At 49.5% G+C, this 7,303-nt stretch overlaps 1 protein-coding gene across 1 annotated transcript in view; it reads right to left on the bottom strand.

Moving 5' to 3' along the window:
- ZFP57 (ZFP57 zinc finger protein) overlaps positions 1–3,267 on the bottom strand; it is a 9,033-nt gene extending 5,766 nt beyond the window's left edge. Inside the window, exon 1 of the mRNA XM_017870222.1 lies at positions 3,203–3,267. The gene's annotated coding sequence lies outside the window, so the exon portion shown is untranslated. The remainder of the gene's footprint in view (positions 1–3,202) is intronic.
- Positions 3,268–7,303: the final 4,036 nt, after the last annotated feature.

Genomic DNA, 7,303 nt, shown 5'->3' on the forward strand with positions numbered 1-7,303 from the left:
AAAAAAAAAAAAAAAAAAAAAAAAAAAATCCAGAGATAAACAATTCCTAAGTTTTAAATTGCTTGACATTGAGTAGCATGATAGCATGATGAGATCTTATACCTTTTCTCTCTGGCCTGCCCAGGATGTGAATCATCCATTTGTCTAGCATATCCACACTGCAGACAATACCTGCCCATTAGTTCCTTAGTAGCTAATCTGAGTAGATAATCTCAGTTATCAGGTTGACTACTGCAGTATAGCAGTTGCCTGTGCTCAAGAACCCCTTATTTTACTTAATCATGGCCCTAAAGCACAAGAGTAGAGACACCGGAAATTCAGATATGCAAAGAGAAGCCATAAAATGAAAAGGTAAAATTCTTGTCTTAAGGAAAGAAAAAATAATCATATGCTGAGGTTGCTAAGATTTACAATATAAGTTTTTTTTTATTTTTTATTTTTTATTTTTTGAGATGGAGTCTCGCTCTGTCGCCCAGGCTGGAGAGCAGGAGCGTGATCTCGGCTCACTGCAAGCTCCGCCTCCCAGGTTCATGCCATTCTCCTGCCTCAGCCTTCTGAGTAGCTGGGACTACAGTCGCTCGCCACCGCCACCGCGCTGGGCTAATTTTTTGTATTGTCAGTAGAGACGGGGTTTCACCTGGTTAGCCAGGATTGTCTTGATCTTCTGACCTCGTGATCCACCCGCCTCAGCCTCCCAAAGTGCTGGGATTACAGGAGTGAGCCACCACGCCCGGCAATTTAAGTTATTTTGAGAGAGAGAGATACCATATTCACACAACTTTTATTACAATATACTGCTGTAATTGTTCTCTCTTATTACTAGTTATTGTTGTCAATCTCTTACCATGCCTAATTTATAAATCAAACTTTGTCATTAGTATGTATGTACAGAAAAAAAAAAAAAAAAAACACCATAGTATATATAGAGTTTGGTACTATCCGTGGTTTCAAAGTATCCACTGGGGTGGGGCGCGGTGGATCACTTGAGGTCAGGAATTTGAGACCACCCTGGTCAACATGGTGAAACCCCGTCTCTATTGAAAATACAAAAATTAGCTGGGCATGGTGGCACGTGCCTGTAGTCCCAGCTGCTCAGGATGCTGAGGCAGAAGAATTACTTGAACCCGCGAGGTGGAGATTGCAGTGAACCAAGATTGTGCCACTGCACTCCAGCCTGGGTGACAGAGTGAGATTCTGCCTCAAACAACAACAAAAACAAAGTATCCACTAGGGGTCTTGGAACTTATCACCTGTGGATAAAGGGAACAACTGTATACACAGATCTTTGTAAAGAATACTGCTAACAACCCAAGAGCAATCCCTTATTTAGGGCTCACAATGAACCCAGCACTGGAGTTCCCTGCTCATCCCTGGAAATTTCCTGCTCAGATGCAAACATAGCTGAATCTTTTCCTGCTGACAGCCACTCACCCACATCTCCCTCACTTGAGATAGAAAGAAAAGAATAAAGACCAAAAAACCCTGTTGGCTATTTTTTCCTTTCACTTTTGAGAAGTGTTAAAAGAACTGAAAATACCAGCAAGGAAAACGCCCTCGAGGAATAGAGTTAATTGGATCTCCAAAATATTGCCATGAATGGGATATGAATTTGATTTCTTTCCTTTCTTCCTCTTTCTTCTCTCTCCCTTTCCTTTCCTAGCTTTCAAAACCATTCACACTCCTTTTATGAGGCATGCAGATCTTGGATTATTCTTCCACTTTCCAGCCAACTACACTTCAAAACAGCTTTAATAAGGCCGGGCACGGTGGCTCAGCCTGTAATCCCAACACTTTGTGAGGCCGAGGCGGGCGGATCACCTGAGGTCCGGAATTTGAGACCAGCCTGACCAACATGGAGAAACCCCTCTCTACTAAAATTACAAAATGAGCCGGGCGTGGTGGCGCATGCCTGTAATCCCAGCTACTCGGGAGGCTGAGGCAGGAGAATCGCTTGAACACGGGAGGCGGAGGTTGCAGTGAGCCGAAATCGCGCCACTGCACTCCAGCCAGGGCAACAAGAGCGAAACTCCGTATCAAAAACAACAACAACAACAACAAAAACAGCCTTAGTAACAATGCCCTCAAGAACCTGGTCTTCCAGTTATCTGGCAGAGAAGACCTACTGCTGCCGCTAGTCCTCAAGATGGCCATTTGCTGGAGGCGGTAGGAAGAGGCTCGAAGTGTGACTCCTAACCCCTATGGGGACTGAATCTCTGCAGCTGTTGCTTGCCCAGGCACGTTTGCCGCCCATGAACTTCCTTCGTCCACGGGGCCCCAGACCTCAGGCCGGCGGGAGGAGGAAGAAGACTGGGCATAATTCATCAGACTTTCGACTGTAAGAGCTGGAGGCCGCCTGCGGGCTTATCTGTACCTGGGCCTGTCCCCACCCTTCCAGAATGTAAATCCTCTGAGGGAATGTGTCGTCGCCATCTTTCAGTCCTTTGAGTGCACCCAATCTCTTTCCAACCCAAAACTCTCTATCCACAGCAATTCTGAGAATGAGAATCCCCCTCACCCCTCACACCCTAAACAGCTTCAAGGCTTAGCGGGATTCGCCCTTGTAGTCACCAACCCTGCTACTCCAGCCACGTGAGTTTTCCGCCTGTCAGTCAAGCAAAATGGCCTTCCTGCAGTCGTGCTGTCCTTGGGTCTCTGCTCAGAGCTTCAGGGACCCTTTCCAGCCATTGCCCTGCCCCTACCCACCAGATCGCGGCCCTGGTAGGCGCTCCTGTTCCGGTCCTCGGCGCTCAGTTTGCCACTGCGCGCCCAGCTCCGGAACCCCAGCCTTGAAGCTTCCGGCGGCCAGGAACAAAGCCGGTTTTGCTCACTGTTGCCTGGCAAAGCAGGCGCTTGTTAGCACCCATTGAATAGGCTTACGTGCTCAGAAACGGGCCCATTGGTTGGGACTGCCTTCCCTGATGCCCATCTGCCCAGAATCTTCCTTCTGGGATGCCGACTTTTTCAACACGTGCCAGGAGCTCTTCCCCGGCCCGGAATCCCCAGCGTGCCCACAGTGAAGAGGGCACCTGGCTACACCCCAGACTAACCCACGTTTCCCCGGAGGACCCCAGAGGTTGAAAGCCCCTCCAAGATTTGGGGCGCGGTGCTCCCCTGGCCTGCTGAAGAGTCAGGGGAGTGGGGACAACATCCAACATCAGCCTCTACCACCGCCAACGCGACTCCCAGCCGCCGCTCTACTCACCTGACCCCCGCAGTGGACCGCGATTTAGGGGCGTAGGGTCTCCCGGGAACTAGCGGCGGGAGCGCTCCAGCCCAGCACCCGCAGCCCCGGCGCCGCGGCCCCGCCCAGGCCCCGCCCGGTTCCCCTCCCTCCCAGTCCTCGGGCCACCGAGAACCTGCCCTTGACTCAGCTAAAAGGGTGAGCCTGCCAAGGTCAAGCTTCCCATCCTAAGAATCATAGACAGCCCAGCCATGCAGCACCACCTGGAGCCTCCCACCAACTGATAACTGCTGGTCCCAAAGAGCGCTAGGATTTTCCTTTTCCCAGTCTTAATTGACTGTAGAAGAAAAAAAAAAAAAAAAAATGGCCGGGCCCAGTTGCTCACGCCTGTAATTCCGGCACTGTGGGAGGCTGAGGTGGGTGAATTACCTGAGGTTCAAGACCAGCCTGGCCAACATGGCGAAACCCCGTCTCTACAAAAGTATAAAAATTAGCCCGGCGTGGTGACTGGCGCCTGTAACCCCAGCTACTCAGGAGGCTGAGGCAGGAGAATCGCTTGAACTCAGGAGGCGGAGGTTGCAGTGAGCCGAGATCACGCCATTGTGCTCCAGCCTGGGCAACAAGAGCAAAACTCCATCTCAAAAAAAAAAAAAAAAAAAAAAAAAAAGTATTTACGGAAAAAAAAAAGATGAAAGTATTATGATTAAAACACACGGCCGAGAGTGGTAGCTCACACCTGTAATCCTAGCACTTTGGGAGGCCGAGGGGGGCGGATCACCTGAGGTCTGAAGTTCGACCTCAGCGTGACCCATATGGCGAACTGTTATCAGCGTGGCCAATATGGAGAAACCCTGTCTCTATTAAAAATAGAAAAGTTAGGCCGGGCGCGGTGGCTCACGCTTGTAATCCCAGCACTTTGGGAGGCCGAGGTAGGCGGATCACGAGGTCAGGAGATCGAGACCATCCTGGCTAACACGGTGAAACCCCATCTCTACTAAAAATACAAAAATTAGCCGGGAGTTGTGGTGGGCGACTGTAGCCCCAGCTACTCTGGAGGCTGAGGCAGGAGAATGGCGTGAACCCAGGAGGCGGAGCTTGCACTGAGCCGAGATCACCACTGCACTCCAGCCTGGGTGACAGAGTGAGACTCCATCTCAAAAAAAAAAAAATACAAAAGTTAGTCGGTCGTGGTGACTCACGCCTGTAATCCCAGCTACTCGGGAGGCATTGCCATTACTGGGCAAATGTTCTTTTAAGAGCATCTTGCCGGGTGCCGTGGCTCAAGCCTGTAATCCCAGCACTTTGGGAGGCCGAGACGGGCGGATCACGAGGTCAGGAGATCGAGACCATCCTGGCTAACACGGTGAAACCCCGTCTCTACTAAAATACAAAACTAGCCGGGCGAGGTGGCGGGCGCCTGTAGTCCCAGCTACTCGGGAGGCTGAGGCTGGAGAATGGCGTAAACCCGGGAGGCGGAGCTTGCAGTGAGCTGAGATCTGGCCACTGCACTCCAGTCCGGGCGACAGAGCGAGACTCGGCCTCAAAAAAAAAAAAAAAAAAGCATCTTATCTGAATTACTGTAGTACTAAAGAATGTCTAGGCTGGACCCCATGGCTCACGCCTGTAATGCTAACACTTTGGGAAGCTGAGGAGGGAGGATTGCTGGAGGCCAGGAGTCCAAGACCAGACTGGGCAACATAGCAAGACCCTTTCTCTAGAAAAAATGAAAACAACTTGGCCAGGTGTGGTGGTACATGCCTTTAGTCCTAGCTACTTAGGAGGTTGAGGTGGGAGGATTGCTTGAGCCCAGCAGTTTGAGGTTCCAGTGAGCTAAGATTGCACCACTGCATTCCAGCCTAGGCAATGGAGTAAGGCCCTATCTCTAAACAAAACAAAACAAAACAAAAATGTCTGCTGATAAACCTTGTGACAGGACATTCATGAAGGATGAAGAAAATATTTCTTTTTTTTTTTTTTTTTTTGAGACGGAGTCTCGCTCTATCGCCCAGACTGGAGTGCAGTGGCCGGATCTCAGCTCACTGCAAGCTCTGCCTCCTGGGTTTACGCCATTCTCCTGCCTCAGCCTCCCGAGTAGCTGGGACTATAGGCGCCCGCCACCTCGCCCGGCTAGTTTTTTGTATCTTTTAGTAGAGACGGGGTTTCACGGTGTTAGCCAGGATGGTCTTGATCTCCTGACCTCGTGATCCGCCCGTCTCGGCCTCCCAAAGTGCTGGGATTACAGGCTTGAGCCACCGCGCCCGGCGAAAATATTTCATTTATTTTTTTATTTTTTTATTTTTGAGATGGAGTCTTGCTCTGCTGCCCCGGCTGGAGTGCAGTGGCACCATCTCGGCTCACTGCAACCTCCACCTCCGGGGTTCAAGCAATTCTCCTGCCTTTGAAGAAAGAAAAAGACCTTCTCACATTGTTTTATACTGTTTTATACTCATTTCCTATTTAAACAAAAACAAAAACAAGGAGGTAAAACCAAACACAGGCAGCCCGGCGCCAGGCCTGAAACCAGCCCTGGGCCTGCCTGGCCTAAACCCAGTAGTTAAAAATCCACTCATAACTTAGAAACCGATGTTATTCATAGATTCCAGACATTGTATAGAAGAACATTGTGAAACTCCCCGCCCTGTTCTATTTCACTCTGACCACCGGTGCATGCCGCCCCTGTCACATACCCCCTGCTTGCTCAAATCAATTACGACCCTTTCATGTAAAATCTTCAGTGTTGTGAGCCCTTAAAAGGGACAGAAATTGTGTACTTGGGGAGCTCAGATTTCAAGGCAGTAGCTTGCCGATGTTCCCAGCTGAATAAAGTCCTTCCTTCTACAACTCAGTGTCTGAGAGGTTTTGTCTGCAGTTCGTCCTGCTACACCTTGGCCTCCCGAGGAGCTGGCATTACAGGGCCGTGCCACCATACCCGGCAATTTTTTTTTTTTTTTTTGTATTTTTAGTAGACACAGGGTTTCACCATGTTGGTCAGGCTGGTCTTGAACTCCTGACCTCATGATCTGCCTGCCTCGGCCTCCCAAAGTGCTGGGATTACAGGCATGAGCCACCACACCCAGCTAGAAAAGATTTCTTGTGGAGTTTTTATAAAATTCTTTTGAAACAAGTTCTTTTTCTTTTCTTTCTTCTCTTTTCTTTCTTTTTTTTTTTTTTTTTTTTTTTTTTTTTTTTGATACAGAGTTTCGCTCTTGTTGCCCAGGCTGGAGTGCAATGGCACGATCTTGGCTCACTGCAACCACCGCCTCCCGGGTTCAAGCGATTTTCCTGCCTCAGCCTCCCAAGTAGCAGGGATTACAGGCATGTACCACCATGCCTGGCTAATTTTGTATTTTTTTGTGTACTTAGTAGAGACAAGGTTTCTCCATGTTGGTCAGGCTGTTCTCGAACTCCCGACCTCAGGTGATCTGCCTGCCTCAGCCTCCCAAAGTGCTGGGATTATAGGCGTGAGCCACCACGCCCAACAAAACAATTCTTACTTCCAACCTGTAAGCATGACTTTTCTCTCCTTCATGCCTTCCTGGCCCACCCCCCCCTTTTTTTTTTTTTGAGACAGAGTCTCACTTCTTCACCCAGGCTGGAGTGCAATGGTGTGATTTTGGCTCACTGCAACCTCCACTTCCCAGGTTCAAGCAACTCTCCTGCCTCAGCCTCCCCAGTAGCTGGAATTACAGCAACATGCCAGGATGCCCTGCTAATTTTTGTACTTTTAGTAGAGATGGGGGGGGGGGTCTCACTATGTTGGCCAGGCTGGTCTCGAACTCCTGACCTCAGATGATCTGCCTGCCTCGGCCTCCCAAAGTGCTGGAATTACAGGCATGAGCCACTACGCCTGGCCTGGCTCTATTTTATCTGGGTCTGACAAAAGTTATTTCATCCTACTACCTGCAATTTTTCCACAGAAAATTGTAGAGACACACAGTGAGTGTGAAAGGAGGGAAATTAACAACGGCTGTTGGCAGAGCCAACCAAATCATTTCACTGTAGGTGGATCACCTGTGAGTTGAGATGGTGGGAGGTATAAGGAGGTAGAGTGTCAATGCTTGTTAAGAAAGAATGGCAACAACTGTGCTGCCTTACAGAGCAGCACCTCCTCCAGTCTGTGGG

This window comes from Rhinopithecus bieti, unplaced genomic scaffold (assembly GCF_001698545.2).
Source record: "Rhinopithecus bieti isolate Rb0 unplaced genomic scaffold, ASM169854v2 scaffold_5150, whole genome shotgun sequence".
Lineage (NCBI taxonomy): Eukaryota > Metazoa > Chordata > Mammalia > Primates > Cercopithecidae > Rhinopithecus > Rhinopithecus bieti.